Source organism: Hyla sarda, chromosome 2 (assembly GCF_029499605.1).
Source record: "Hyla sarda isolate aHylSar1 chromosome 2, aHylSar1.hap1, whole genome shotgun sequence".
Taxonomy (NCBI): Eukaryota; Metazoa; Chordata; class Amphibia; order Anura; family Hylidae; genus Hyla; species Hyla sarda.
Window position 1 is genome coordinate 491837572 of NC_079190.1, and position 16049 is coordinate 491853620.

Below are 16049 nucleotides of genomic sequence, written 5' to 3' on the forward strand. Positions count from 1 at the left end.
TATGGCCACGGTTGCATACGTTTAAAAATAAAAAAATAAAAAATAAAACGTATCCAAAAACTGTATGGAAAATCGTGGTGTGAACCCACCCTAAGCGGTCTTGTACATCTGTTTTTCCCAAAATTTCTGGAGAAACATCAATGGCCTATAAGTCTTCACACATCTTTATAACACTCTCCTTAAAGGGGGATTCCACTACCGCAGCGTTCGGAACATTTTGTTCCGAACGCTGGGCGCGGGCGTCGTGACGTCATGGCCACTACCCCTTGTGGCGTTACGTCACGCCCACTCAATGCAAGTCTATGGGAGGGGGCGTGGCGGCAGCCACGCCCCCTCCCATAGACTTGCATTGAGGGGGCGTGGCATGATGTCACAATGGGCGTGGCTGTAACATCACTATCACAGCCTCAGGCTCTGAGTGTTCTGAACAAAATGTTCAGAACGCTGGAATACCCCTTTAACATCTCGTCCTCTCCCACAATGTTTAGGTGCTCAGCTAATCTCCAATAACACTCACAATTGGTGGACAGATGTGCCACTGTTTTTGGGAAGAAGCAGGCCATGATTTTCACACCCTGGACAAACCCATTAAAGGGCTACTCCGGTGGAAACTTTTTTTATTTTATTTATTTTTTTTTTTAAATCAACTGGTGCCAGAAAGTTAAACAGATTTGTAAATTACTTCTATTAAAAAAAATCTTAATCCTTCCAGTAATTAACAGCTGCTGTATACTACATAGGAAATTCTTTTTTTTTTTTTTGGAACACAGAGCTCTCTGCTGACATCACGAGCACAATGCTCTCTGCTGACACCTCTGTCCATTTTAAGAACTGTCCAGAGTAGGAGAAAATCCCCATAGCAAACATAGGCTGCTCTGGACAGTTCCTAAAATGGACAGAGATGTCAGCAGAGAGCACTGTGTTCCAAAAAGAAAATAATTTCCTCTGTAGTATTCAGCAGCTAATAAGTACTGGAAGGATTAAGATTTTTTTAATAGAAGTAATTTACAAATCTGTTTAACTTTCTGGCACCAGTTGATTAAAAAAATGAAAAAAAGTTTTCCACCAGAGTTCCCCTTTAACCTCTTAAGGACATAGGATGTTCTCTAAAGTCCCCGCTACCTGGGCTTTAATGCCCAAGGACGTTAGAGAACGTCCTGTTGTATTTCCGGTCTCTGCCGCTCGCCGGGCAGAGATCGGAACTGGATGCCTGCTGAAATGCTTCAGCAGGCATCCAGGGCAAACACAGAGGGGGGCCATGTAGGCCCCCCATGTCGGCGATCGCCGCAAATCGCAAGGGAAATCGCACTTGCGATCTGCGGCGATATTGGGCTGATCAGGTCTCTGGGACCCGACCGCCCGGTAATTTCGCATGATCCCGGCTGTCACAGACAGCCAGGACCATGCTAAAGAATAGGAGCGAGGTGGCAAGCCGGCCACCTCCTCCTATACCCTGCGATCTGTCGGTTAGTTAACCGACCAATCGCAGGGGGGGGGGGCGGTTACTTCCTCCCGTCCTGCCCGGCCCCTGAAAGTCCGGAGAGGACGGGAGGAAGACCGGAGGATGCGGCGGGGGACAGGGGAGTGCTGGGGACCGGCCCCGGTACTTACCTCGTCCCTGAAGACCCGGATCCCAGCGATGAAGACTGCGGCGACAGGTGAGTAGATCTTCAGCCGCGGTCAGGCCCTTTACAGCAATGCACGTCGCCGTAAAGCGACATGCATTGCTGTAATGGGACCCTGTATACTACAACTCCCAGCATGCCCAGCCAGCCCTTGGCGTCTGGGCATGCTGGGAGTTGCAGTTTTGCAACATCTGGAGGTCCACAGTTTGGAGACTGTGCCCTTCCAGATGTTGCAAAACTACACATCCTCAGCATGCCCTTACTGTCCAGGCATGCTGGGAGTTGTAGTTCTGTAACATCTGGCCCTTCAGATGTTGCAGAACTACAACTCCCAGCATGCCTGGACAGTTTTGGCATACTGGGAGTTGTAGTTTTGCAACATCTGGAAGGGCACAGATTGGGAACCACTGTATTAGTGGTCTGCAAACTGTAGTCCTCCAGATGTTGCAAAACTACAACTCCAAGCATGCTGGGAGTTGTAGTTCGGCAACATCTGGCTCTAAAGATGTTGCCGAACTACTACTCCCAGCATGCCTGAGAATGTTTGGGAGTAGTGGTTTTCCAACAACTGGAGGCAAACTGGTTGGGAAACATTGTCTGTTTCCTAACTCAGTATTTCCCAACCCGTGTGCCTCCAGCTGTTGCAAAACTATAACTACCAGCATGCACTGATAGACTGTGCATGCTGGGAGTTGTAGTTTTGCAACAGCTGGAGGTCCCCCCCCCCTCCCCCTGTGAATGTACAGGGTACACTCACATGGGCAGGGGGCTTACAGTGAGTATCAGGCTGCAAGTTTGCAGCAAATTTTGCGCGGCAGCTCAAACTCGCAGCGGGAAACTTGCTGTAATCCCCCTGCCCATGCGACTGTACCCTAAAAACACTACACTAACACAAAATAAAATAAAAAGTAAAAAACACTACATATACACATACCCCTACACAGCCCCCCTCCCCAATAAAAATGAAAAACGTCTGGTATGCCACTGTTTTCAAAATGGAGCCTCCAGCCGTTGACTGTCCAAGCATGCTGGGAGTTGTGCAACAGCTGGAGGCACCCTGTTTGGGAATCACTGGCGTAGAATACCCCCATGTCCACCCCTATGCAAATCCCTAATTCAGGCCTCAAATGCACATGGCGCTCTCACTTTGGAGCCCTGTCGTATTTCAAGGCAACAGTTTAGGGTCACATATGGGGTATCGCCGGACTCGGGAGAAATTGTGTTACAAATTTTGGGGGGCTTTTTCTCCTTTAACCCCTTACGAAAATGTGAAGTTGGGGTCTACAACAGCATGTTAGTGTAAAAAAATAAATTTTTTTACACTAACACACTGGTGTTGCCTTATACTGTTCATTTTGCAAGAGGTAAATGGCAAAAAAGCCCCCCAAAATTTATAATGCAATTTCTCCCAACTATGGAGATACCCCATATGTGGGCGCAAAGTGCTCTGGGGGCGCACAACAAGGCCCAGAAGGGAGAATGCACCATGTACATTTGATGTGATTTGCACAGGGGTGGCTGATTGTTACAGCGGTTTTGACAAACGTAAAAATAAAAAAAAAAAACACATGTGACCCCATTTTGGAAACTACACCCCACATGGAATGTAATGACGGGTGCAGTGAGAATTTACACCCCACTGGTGTCTGACAGATCTTTGGAACAGTGGGCTGCGCAAATTAAAAATTTTGTACAGCCCACTGTTCCAAAGATCTGACAGACACCAGTGGGGGGTAAATGCTCACTGTACACATTGTTACCTTACTCAAGGGGTCTAGTTTCCAAAATGGTATGCCATGTGGGGGTTATTTTGCTGTCCTGGCACCGTAGGGGCTTTCTAAATGCAACATGCCCCGAGCAAAATTTGCTCTCCAAAAGCCAAATATGACTCCTTCTCTTCTGAGCATTGTAGTTTGCCCGTAGTGCATTTCAGGTCCACTTGTGGGGTACCTTCATACTCAGAAGAGATGGGGTTACAAATTTTGGGGGGTCTTTTCTGCTATTAACCCTTGCAAAAATGTGAAATTTGAGGGGAAACACACATTTTAGTGAAAAAATATGTATTTTTTTTTTACATATGCAAAAGTCGTGAAACACCTGTGGGGTATTAAGGCTCACTTTACCCCTTGTTACGTTCCCCAAGGGGTCTAGTTTCCAAAATGGTATGCCATGTGTTTTTTTTTTTTTTTTTGCTGTTATGGCACCATAAGGGCTTCCTAAATGCAACATGCCCCCCAAAAACCATTTCAGAAAAACGTACTCTCCAAAATCCCCTTGTCGCTCCTTCACTTCTGAGCCCTCTACTGCGCCCGCCGAACACTTTACATAGACATATGAGGTATCTGCTTACTCGAGAGAAATTGGGCTACAAATATAAGTATACATTTTCTCCGTTTACTCCTTGTAAAAATTCAAAAATTGGGTCTACAAGAACATGCGAGTGTAAAAAATGAAGATTGTGAATTTTCTCCTTCACTTTGCTGCTATTCCTGTGAAACACCTAAAGGGTTAAAATGCTGACTGAATGTCATTTTGAATACTTTGGGGGGTGCAGTTTTTATAATGGGGTCATTTGTGGGGTATTTCTAATATGAAGACCCTTCAAATCCACTTCAAACCTGAACTGGTCCCTGAAAAATAGTGAGTTTGAAAATTTTGTGAAAAATTGGAAAATTGCTGCTGAACTTTGAAGCCCTCTGGTGTCTTCCAAAAGTAAAAACTCGTCAATTTTATGATGCAAACATAAAGTAGACATATTCTTTATGTAAATTTTTAATTTGGAATATCCATTTTCCTTACAAACAGAGAGCTTCAAAGTAAAAAAAAAATGCAAAATTTTCAATTTTTTCATCAAATTTTGGAATTTTTTACTAAGAAACTATGCAAGTATCGACAAAATGTTACCAATAACATAAAGTAGAATATGTCAGGAAAAAACAATCTCTGAATCAAAATGATAGGTAAAAGCATCCCAGAGTTATTAATGTTTAAAGTGACAGTGGTCAGATGTGCAAAAAACGCTCCGGTCCTAAGGTGTAAAATGGCCTGGTCCTTAAGGGGTTAATACTGCTGTGTATATGCATGGATAGGTAACATTTCCTTCCATGCATGTTTTTTTTACATTTTTTTTATTTTTTTTTTTGCCAAGTAGTTTTAGGCTCTATAGTCTTGTTCATGTGGCCTTTATTCTAACCATAACATCTACAGATGTATCTCAGCTCCGTGTATCCACCTGCTCCAACGGGATAGAGAGTTCTAGTTTTTTCTCTCTCTCGCAATATTTGTAGGACATTTAACCCGCCTGTTCTCTTCAGCAAACTGAACATCTGAACTCTGCAGAACGGAACAGCAGATACATCCGACAGAATGTTCTGTATGGGTAGTAACACAGCCGGGGGCCCCCACCATAATGTCCCCATCATATACTGATCCCTGACATTGAACCTCTAGATAAGAGCCTATGGACACCGTGTAAAACCTATGGAAAATGTTTTATCATACTGTTTATATAGATGTGTAGTTGGTCCTATCGTAGATTGAGAATAGATATGATAAGGAGCCGGCTCCTCGCTGTAGTTATGAGGTTACAGAACTCTTAGATAAGAGATTCGAGGAGGGATGATGTTACATTATAGTCAACGCTGCACGTACCAGAAGTGACCTGATATTCCATACCCAACAATTTTCTACACTTTAAATCTATAGAAAAGTGTTGAGTGACTTCACAAATGCTTCGCTTTAACATTTTGGTACGGATATTAAAGGAGTACTCCCGTGGAAAACTTTTTTTTTTTTATTTAAATCAACTGGTTCCGGAAAGTTTAAACAAATTTGTAAATTACTTCTATTAAAAAATCTTAATCCTTCCAGTAATTTTTAGGAGCTGTATGCTACTGAGAAAATGCTTTTCTTTTTAGATTTCTCGGATGTCATGACTACAGTGCTCTCTGCTGACCTCTGCTGTCCATTTTAAGAACTGTCCAGAGCAGGAGAAAATCCTCATGACAAACATATGCTGCTCTGGACAGTCCCTAAAATGGACAGCAGAGGTCAGCAGAGAGCACTGTGATCGTGACATAAGAGAAATGTAAAAAGATAAGCATTTTCTCTGTAGTATACAGCCCCTAAAAAGTACTGGAAGGATTAACATTTTTAAATAGAAGTAATTTACAAATCTCGGATACAATATTGTATGAGTAACGGGAGCCCATACTTCAGTAATGCAGCTACAATATCCATATTTTTCCTGTTTTGTAGCGCTTGTTATATACTAATATAGTAAATCCATTATCATTTACAAATCTGTTTAACTTTCTGGCACCAGTTGATTTAAAAATTAAAAGTTTTCCACGGGAGTACCCCTTTAGGGTACAAGGGGTTGTCCGGCCAAAGAAACAACCTGTGTATCTTTTCAATTAATACAATAAAGCAACTCACTAATATAAAGTTATTAGCCATAGTGCAGAGATCAGTCAGTCTGCCTGCTCTATCTTGTAAGCTGTGACGTCACATCACATCCTTTTAAAGCTGTCTGCTTCGTCCCTCCTTTCCTACTGTTGGAACTAAACAAGACCAGTGATGTGAGGGAGGGGGGGGGGGGGGAGTTGATATTACTGCTCATTAGAATTATGACTCCTTAGATAAGGCAGCATGGAGTGGTTCTTAGTCACAGTAGTCGCCATCAGAAGGGGCTCCCTGCTGCCATATCTAATAAGTCATAAATCTAATGAAAAGTAATAATAGTCTTGTTCCATGCTGACAGGAGAGGAAGGGGAGGAGGGATGGAGCAGACTGCTTTGAAAGCCTGTGACGTGACCGCTTACAAGGGAGAGACAGCCAAAGGAAGATTTCTACATCATGCCAAGTAACATTATATTAGTAAGTTGCTTTAATACTTACACAGGTTGTTTCTTTCACTGGACAACCCCCTTTTAGTTATTTTATGTTGCTATGCAAAGTTGATTTGACAATTCCTCTGGTTGCCCTTGGAAACAGACAGCGGTTTATCTCCCTCCTGTTGTCAGTTTTAGCTCTCACTATGTAGTTGTTGTTGTTTGGACTATCACAATGCGATGCCTCCTGGAAATGGGAAAGCTGCAATATTCAGGCTGTAGCTTTAGGCATAGAAGTCAGGGGCCCATATTACAATGTGGTCGCCCAGTAGAGGGAGGTGCATTTGTCCCCCCCATGTAAATATGTTTCGAATGTATTATACCATGTAATGTGTTCAGAAAGTGTTGTCACTTTAAGGCTGTTTACCATGTGACTTGTCATGTGATTGTTACCCAGGAGGTACCAGTGACCAGGTGATCCCAGGGGTGACCTATGGGCTCCCTGCTAGTCTCCACTATATAAGCCCTGGGTGGAGCTTCTACAAGTCTTTGCTGAGGTCCAGTCAAGTCCTAGAGAGAGTCCAGAGTCATAGGAAGAGTCCAGTCTGCAGACAAAAGCAACTACAAGTAACCACAGTCTCAGTATTGTTATCAGTCAAGTCAGTCACAGTCATCATTTGTCAAGTCAACGCGGTCTGCATTAACTTGTCCTGTCCTACTACAAGTCCCAGCAAGCCCTTAAGGTCTCTGAGTCACTGGTCACCTTGGGCCCTGGCTGAACTGTATAGACTTTACCATCTGTCTAACCTCAGTAAATCTACCATTGTCCGTAACTTGGCGTCGGAGTCATTATTGCCCTCGTGCCTAGCCCAGGATCCAGCGGTATACCTTCAGGTGGTGTTGAGGATAAACCACGCCCTGGCGAAATGAATGCAAGGGGTTAATGCCATCTGCCCCTAGGGTAATTCCATCTGCCCTGCATCACACCCCGCACCACAAAAACATTAGTCCTCCTTCACTGGGGCGGCAAAATACATTTAAAATATCTTGTAGTCCCTAGAATGAATCTATGGGAGTCTATGGCACCTATGGCATCGGACTCGCGGGAATCTGTCTGATTGAGTTTATATGGAATTTAGGTGCACTACTGTGGTGGATGTAACCATGACATTGGCTAATCCCTCAACACTGTAATTAAAATTGAGACATTCGCCAGTATATCCTTAGATGAAGGACATACCTGAGCCCGCACACCAACACCAAGGTTTCTCAAGTGGTACGGGACCTAACACTAACCTACCTGTGCATGATATGCAAAACCAGGGGCCAGTGGGCAATTACAGCAGTATTAAAGGGGTACTCTGGCGCTAAGACATCTTATCCCCTATCCAAAGGATAGGGGATAATATGCCTGATCGCGGGGGTCCCGCCGCTGGGAACCCCCGTGATCTTCCACGCCGCACCCCGTTAGAATCAGTCCCAGGAGCGTGTTCGCTCCGGGTCTGATTACTGGCGATCACGGGGACAGAGCATTGTGATGTCACGCCCCCTCCCATAGGCTTGCATTGAGGGGGCGGAGCGTGATGTCACAATGCTCCGTCCTCGTGATCGCCAGTAATCAGACCCGGAGCGAACGTGCTCCGGGGACTGATTCTAACGGGGTGCCGCATGCACGATCACTGGGGTCCCCAGCGGCGGGACCCCCGCGATCAGGCATATTATCCCCTATCCTTTGGATAGGGGATAAGATGTCTTAGCGCCGGAGTACCCCTTTAATACTGCTGTAATTGCCCACTGGCCCCTGGTTTTGCATATCATGCACAGGTAGGTTAGTGTTAGGTCCCGTACTGGGGACCCCAGTGATCGTGCACGCGGCACCCCGTTAGAATCAGTCCCCGGAGCACGTTCGCTCCGGGTCTGATTACTGGTGATCACGAGGACGGAGCATTGTGACATCACGCTCCGCCCCCTCAATGCAAGCCTATGGGAGGGGGCGTGACATCACAATGCTCTGTCCCCGTGATCGCCAGTAATCAGACCCGGAGCGAACACGCTCCTGGGACTGATTCTAACGGGGTGCGGCGTGGAAGATCACGGGGGTTCCCAGCGGCGGGACCCCCGCGATCAGGCATCTTATCCCCTATCCTTTGGATAGGGGCGAAGATGTCTTAGCGCTGGAGTACCCCTTTAAGTCCGACTCACAGCCTGATTTTGTGAGTCTAGGAGTCTAGATTACCCGGGAAATTTATATGTATCCTGCTGCCCGAGCGAAGGAGGACTAACACTTTGAAGGTTAAAATAGGTCCCTCTTCTGCTACCACACCTCTGTCTTCTTGGGACATGATGCTTATTTGCCCCATCTCCATTCTTTGAACTTAGGATAAATTCCTGCCCCCTTGGTTTGTAATGCTGAAGATGGGATCCCTGCACTGGTTCTCATCCCCAAGCGATGCAGACAACCTGGGCCCCTCCATTTCTACCTCTACAGTATGTACCCCCTCACTTTAGACGTGAATGAGTGTATCTGAGGATCGGTAGAAGGTATGTACAGTCAATCATTTCTAGAATTTCTGGTCTATAAATTCTAAAAATAAAGTTTAGGAGAACCCTGTATAAAGCTATTTAATCTTGGTGACCAAACTAGTGTCTGATGCATTAAGGGTCTATTCACACGTACAGTATTCTGCGCAGATTTGATGCGCAGGATTTGAAGCTGTAGTCAGTCATTTAGTTTGCATTAGAATCTGCAGCATAAAATCCTGCGCATCAAATCTGCGCAGAATACTGAACATGTCAATAAAGGGGTACTCCGGTGGAAAAGTATTTATTATAAATCAACTGGTTCCAGAAAGTTAAACAGATTTGTAAATAACGTCTATTAAAAAAACGGAATCCTTCCAGTACTTATCAGCTGCTGTATGTTCCACAGAAAGTTCTTTTCTCTTTGAATTTCCTTTCTGTCTGACCACAGTGCTCTCTGCTGACACCTCTGTCCATTTTAGGAACTGTCCAGAGTAGGATAGGTTTTCTAAAAAAAAAAAAAATAATTCCAGTGGAGTGCCCCTTTAAGAGTTTTTTAGGGAATACATTTTTTTTTTTTTTTAAGTTTGGGTGAAATCACATAAGAAAGGTCAATTGGCAGTGTCTGTTATTGCAGCCAGCACCTTACATATGGGTGTGAGTGTGGATTTCCGCCTCAAATGAAAGCCCATAGACTCCTATGGGATTCCGCACTCCCGTTCACACTTCTGAAATTCCGCAAGCGGAATTTCAGAAATGTGAATGGGAGTGCGGAATCCCATAGAAGTCTATGGGCTTTCATTTCAGGCGCAATTCCACAAGCGCAAATTCCGCCGTGTAAATACACCCCGAGTGCCATGTCTATGGACTATTTCATTGGCATCCATTTGTAAACAACAGAAAGAGCCAGTACTGGATAACATGCGGCTTTCTGGAGACTACACAGATGCAGGAACTTCTTTGGGCCCACCATAGGACAACATTCGGAGGGTCTACCTTCCACCTATACAGAACAAATACACATAGACCCTAGTGTGGTCAGCCGCAATGAATGGCGGGACCATGGGGTGTAGCGGTGTAGGTGGATGGGGCAGATGGTATTAACCCCTAATGTTCGTGACGCCAGAGTGTTGTATCAGGAACCACCCAAATGATATCTCCACTATCCCAATGGCTAGGTAGTGAAATGAGAGTCCACAACCAGGTTATGGTTTAACGGAGGCTTTACTGAGGTCAGATAGGTGTTATAGTCTCTACAGCATGGCCAGAATCCCAGAGAGGTGGCCCGGAACACAGAAGGACCTCGCAGCTTGCTGGGACCAATTATACTTGTAATGGACTCATTGACTTTAGGCTTGACTGGACTGTAGATAGTGACATTAGACGTAGACTTGACTTAAGCTAGGTTCACACTACGGAATCTCTGGGCAGAATTTCTGCCGGAGATTTAGCCAACGGCACTAGGACCGCACGGACTGCATTGCCGTCCCCATAGACGGCAATGCATTTCTGGGTAGATCTTTAGGGAGATCTGCTCAGAAATGCATTGACCTCTATGGGGACGGCAATGCAGTCTGCATGGTCCTAGCGCCGCTGGCTTGATCTCCGGCAGAAATTCTGCCCAGAAATTCCACAGTGTGAACCCAGCCTTACAGGAAGGGATGGTAGATTTGAGGAGGCCTTCCAGGTAGCTGGACACTAGCACTGAGACATCTGGTCCTGACTGTACCCCAGTAGAAAGCAAAGAGAAAAGAGCGAGAATTGTAATGGTTGCCCCCTTATACAGAGGGGGGCTGAGCCAAAGCCCATTGGTCAAGCTGCGGGTCATGTGTTAAGCTGGTGCCCTCTGGGTAACATGTGATAACATAACATGTGACATCTCAAAGGTCCTTTAGACAATTACATTAGTCCTCCAAAGGTCCTTTATACTGTCTATACATTAGCATACTGACTATATACCTATTACAATAAATAAAATTGTACTAACAGCAGGGGAGTCCCTACAGAAGAGCCCCCAGGTCACTGAGGGACTCAACCTTACAGGGCCTAAGTGTAGTGCAGGATCATGTCCTGTACTGGGACATTACACTGGTGGTAAATCTACTGTACCTTGAAATGGGATCGTCGTCTGCTGGATTTCTTTATCCCATTATTATGTTAGAATTTTGGCATTGGTCTTCTGGTATAATGACGGGCAAATGTGACACTGAAACAAAACATTGGTGTGAGCCAGCACCCTTCCCTACATTAAAGTGGGCTCCATTTGCCTTTTTATTAGACTTTGTTCACATTGGTGTCAGAGGATCAATTCGCCGTTTCGTCAAAAGGACCCAGTCCCCGAAGGACCTTATCATGAACCGACAGGGTAAGAATCAGGTATCTGTCGTAACAACAATGATAAATTTAAACCTTTACATTTGATGACACAGGTATGTACAGAGCCCAAGGCCTCCGCCCTCCCACACTTTCCATCATGTCAGATTTGATGACAGAACGATATCTTCTCAAGCTTCCGTTCTGGAACAAGGTGCTAGTGAGGAGTGGTTCAACCTCATTCTCCTGGACTACTCACATCCAAAATGGTCTGGTTTACTCTTACAAGAGATACGCCTGTACCGGTCCACACCGGTTTGCTCAATAAATTGCATAATAGAGTGCCGTTAAAGGGATTCTCCGACGGAAACCTATTGTCTCAAATCAACTGGTTCCAGAAAGTTAAACAGATTTGTAAATTACTTCTAATTAAAAATCTTAATCCTTCCAGTACTTATCAGCTGCTGTATGCTCCAGAGGAAGTGGAGTAGTTCTTTTCTGTCTGACCACAGTGCTCTCTGCTGACACCTCTGTCTGAGTCAGGAACTGTCCAGAGCAGAAGCAAATCCCCATAGCAAACCTCTCCTGCTCTGGACAATTCCTAACATGGACTGTGGTCAGACTGAAAAGAACTACTCCACTTCCTCTGGAGCATACAGCAGCTGATAAGTACTGGAAGGATTAAGATTTTAACTATCTACCTTTAACTATCTTTTTATTTTTTATTTTTTTTTATTCACATTTTAGGTATCATAAAAAAACAAAAGTAATTAAAGGGGTACTCTGTTGGAAAACATTTTCTTTTAAATCAACTGGTGCGAGAAAGTTAAACAGATTTGTAAATGACTTCTATTAAAACATCTTAATCCTTCCAGTACTTATTAACTGCTGTTATGATCAACAGGAAGTGCTTTTCTTTTTGAATTTCCTTTGTCTGACCACAGTGCTCTCTGCTGACACCTCTGTCCATTTAGGAACTCACCAGAAGGAGAGGTTTTCTATGGGGATTTGCCCTTGTTCTGGACAGCTCCTAAAATGGACAGAGGTGTCAGCAGAGAGCACTGTGGTCAGGCAGAAAGGAAATTCAAAAAGAAGAAAACTTCATGTGGATGATAACAGCAGCAGATAAGTACTGGAAGGATTAAGGTTTTTGAATAGAAGTAATTTACAAATCTGTTTAACTTCCTGGCACCAGCTGATTTAAAAGAAAATGTTTTCCAGTGGAGTACCCCTTTAACATGAAAAGTAAAGAAAATTGTACAAACATGTACGTCAAATAGAACATAGACATAGACATTTTTGGTTTTGTCCCTATCTCACCCCCCCCCCCCCCCCCCCCCTTGTGGTCTAGGGTTTTACTATCCCATCCTGGACTTTTCAAAATAGGCCAAGATAGTCTTTATTTATTATTTTATTTTTGTTAAAAAAAGGAAAGACACAGCCATAGACCCTTTCAAACTTTAGTTCATATTATCCAAAATGGAAAGAATGATTCCTCCTCCCCAATAACCATTTACTGTGCCTAACCCTGCATCACGTTGTGTGGTGTCCCAGTACCGTATTGCATTCCGTACCTTGTGTGGTGGTCCCCAAAGTCAGAGTTACTTCGTTCCAGTAGCATCCTCTTAGTAGGATAACCCCTAGTCGCCTCTTTCTTATGCAATTCTGTGATGTTTATATGTATAAGTAATTGTATGTTTAATTAGTTAGTGTCGCAGGACCTTAGGTCACATGACTCATGTTAATTCTAGTAAGGTGTGTTTAAGGACCTTTGGAGGTCTCGTGCGTGGTCACATGGTTAGACCATAATCCTTTGTAAAGTGAATGACAGATGATATGGACCAGTGAGCTTAAAGGGGTACTCCGGTGAAAACCTTTTTCCTTTTAAATCAACTGGTGCCAGAAAGTTAAACAGATTTGTAAATTACTTCTATTTAAAAAATCTTAATCCTTCCTGTACTTATTAGCTGCTGAATACCACAGAGGAAATTCTTTTCTTTTTGGAATTCTCTCTGATGACATCACGAGCACAGTGCTCTTTGCTGACGTCATAAAAATAATAACAACTCTTTATTTATTGTTGTCCTTAGTGGGATTTGAACCCAAGGCCCCAGCACTGCAAGGCAGCAGTTCTAACCACTGAGCCACCATGCTGCCCTTAGCATACATCTGCTATGCACGGTTGCTAAAATGGACAGAGATGTCAGCAGAGAGCACTGTGCTCGTGATGTCATCAGTGTTCCAAAAAGGAAGGAATTTCCTCTGTAGCATTCAGCAGCTAATAAGTACTGGAAGGATTAAGATTTTTTAATAGAAGTAATTTGCAAATATGTTTAACTTTCTGGCACCAGTTGATTTAAAAGAAAAAAGGTTTTCACCGGAGTACCCCTTTAAGGCCAGCCCCTGCCCATATAAGGGAGCTGCAACCAATCCTCGCTCTCTTGGGTTCCGGACTAGTCGAGTGAGAGAGAAGTGATCCGTGCAACTTACAAAGACAAGCCAAGCCTAGGCCTGAAGCCTGCCAGCCTCAGCCTGAATCTAATCGTGAGTTACGATATCAATCCCCGCTAAAGCTAGTGTGACGGCTGGACCTAAACTCAATCCCTTACATCCAGCTGAACAGCATTTATTCCTTTTCTAAGCTCTAAACTCACGAGGTCCCAACCAATTGTCAAACTCCAAATAGACTTTGTTATATGGACTGTTTCCTGTTTAATGTAGCACAAAAGCTGCAGTAAAGATTCCGACAGTTTTCTGAAAACCTCCGGTTGTGGACAATCATTTGGTATACCTCCCTATCGTTCTTGGGACGGGTGGCGATAGGACAAGCATATACAGAGGAGCCCTCACCCTGGCGTCACGAGTGATAAGGGTTAAACAAGCACCCTTTAGTTACTGCACAGCTACACCCCATATATCCTACATCCCCAGGCTCCCACAGTTGTATAGAGTAACATGGGAGAAGCATCATTTCGGATTTCAATCTTTCATCCTGGGGTGTAAACTCTACATATAGGGGGAGATTTATCAAAACCTGTCCAGAGGAAAAGTTGCCCAGTTGCCCATAGTAACCAATCAGATCGCTTCTTTCATTTTGCAGAGGTCTTGTTAAAAATGAAAGCAGTGATCTGATTGGTTGCTATGGGCAACTGGGCAACTTTTCCTCTGGACAGGTTTTGAGAAATCTCCCCCATACAGTATAAATACAGTATATGATACCAGATCTCTATGGGTTTAGATACTATCAGATTAAATATAAAAACTGATGAAGTAAAAGGGAGATTTATCAAAACCTGTCGTGAGGAAAAGTTGCTGAGTTGCCCATAGCAACCAATCAGATCGCTTCTTTCATTTTTAAAAGGCCTCTGAAAAATGAAAGAAGCGATCTGATTGGTTGCTATGGGCAACTGGGCAACTTTTCCTCTGGATGGGTTTTGATGAATCTCCCCCTATGTATTGATGGTCGGCTCCCACCAGCATTACTGCCAGGCAGGGTTGCCACCTGGCCGGTATTTTACTGGCACAGCCGGTATTTTGGCCAACCAATCCTCCAACTCCTGGAATGTTGCACCATATAGTATACCAGTGTTTCCCAACCAGAGTGCCTCCAGCTGTTGCAAAATTAAGACTCCCAGCATGCCCGGAAAGCCTCTTACAGCAGTGTTTCCTAACCAGAGTGCCTCCAGCTGTTGCAAAACTACAACTCCCAGCATGCCCGGACAGCCAACGGCTGTCCGGGCATGCTGGGAGTTGTAGTTTTGCAACAGCTGGGGTCACCCCTGGTTGGGAAACACTGACCTGTACTATATACTACTATATAGTCCAACATGTTGGGAGTTGTAGTTTTGCAACCGCTGGAGGCATCCCTTGTTGGGAAACACTGACCTACACTATATACTATTATATAGTCCAACATGTTGGGAGTTGTAGTTTTGAAACAGCTGGAGGCACTTCTGGTTGGGAAACACTGACCTACACTATATACTATTATATAGTCCAACATGCTGGGAGTTGTAGTTTTGCAACAGCTGGAGGCACTTCTGGTTGGGAAACACTGACCTACACTATATACTATTATATAGTCCAACATGCTGGGAGTTGTAGTTTTGCAACAGCTGGAGGCACCCCTTGTTGGGAAACACTGACCTATACTATATACTACTATATAGTCCAACATGTTGGGAGTTGTAGTTTTGCAACAGCTGGAGGCACTTCTGGTTGGGAAACACTGACCTACACTATATACTATTATATAGTCCAACATGCTGGGAGTTGTAGTTTTGCAACAGCTGGAGGCACCCCTTGTTGGGAAACACTGACCTATACTATTATATAGTCCAACATGTTGGGAGTTGTAGTTTTGCAACAGCTGGAGGCACTTCTGGTTGGGAAACACTGACCTATACTATATACTATTATATAGTAAAACATGCTGGGAGTTATAGTTTTGCAACAGCTGGAACCACCCCTGGTTGGGAAACATTGAACTACACTATATACTACAATATAGTCCAACATGCTGGGAGTTGTAGTTTTTGTTTGGGACAGCTGCTGAACCACAGGCTGTATCAGGGCATGCTGGGAGTTGTAGTCAGTAACTTAATTTAAAAAAAAAAAAAAGTGATCAAAAAGTCACATTAAAACAAAAATGGTCCTGTTCAAAACTGCAGATCGGCACACAAAAAAATTATCCCCCCCATACAGGCCCCGTATAGGGAGAAATGAAAAAGTTATAGGGGTCAAAATAGGACAAAATTGC

At 44.2% G+C, this 16049-nt stretch overlaps 1 protein-coding gene across 3 annotated transcripts in view; it reads left to right on the top strand.

Annotated features, from left to right (window-relative positions):
- Positions 1 to 16049, top strand: part of KCNJ15 (potassium inwardly rectifying channel subfamily J member 15) — a 97630-nt gene that overhangs the window by 41005 nt on the left and 40576 nt on the right. Inside the window, exon 1 of one of the 3 annotated variants that reach the window (XM_056559660.1) lies at positions 13802 to 13834. The exons of the other annotated variants lie outside the window; for them this stretch is intronic. The gene's annotated coding sequence lies outside the window, so the exon portion shown is untranslated. Of the gene's footprint in view, positions 1 to 13801; positions 13835 to 16049 lie in introns of those variants that run through there. 3 annotated transcript variants of the gene reach the window in all.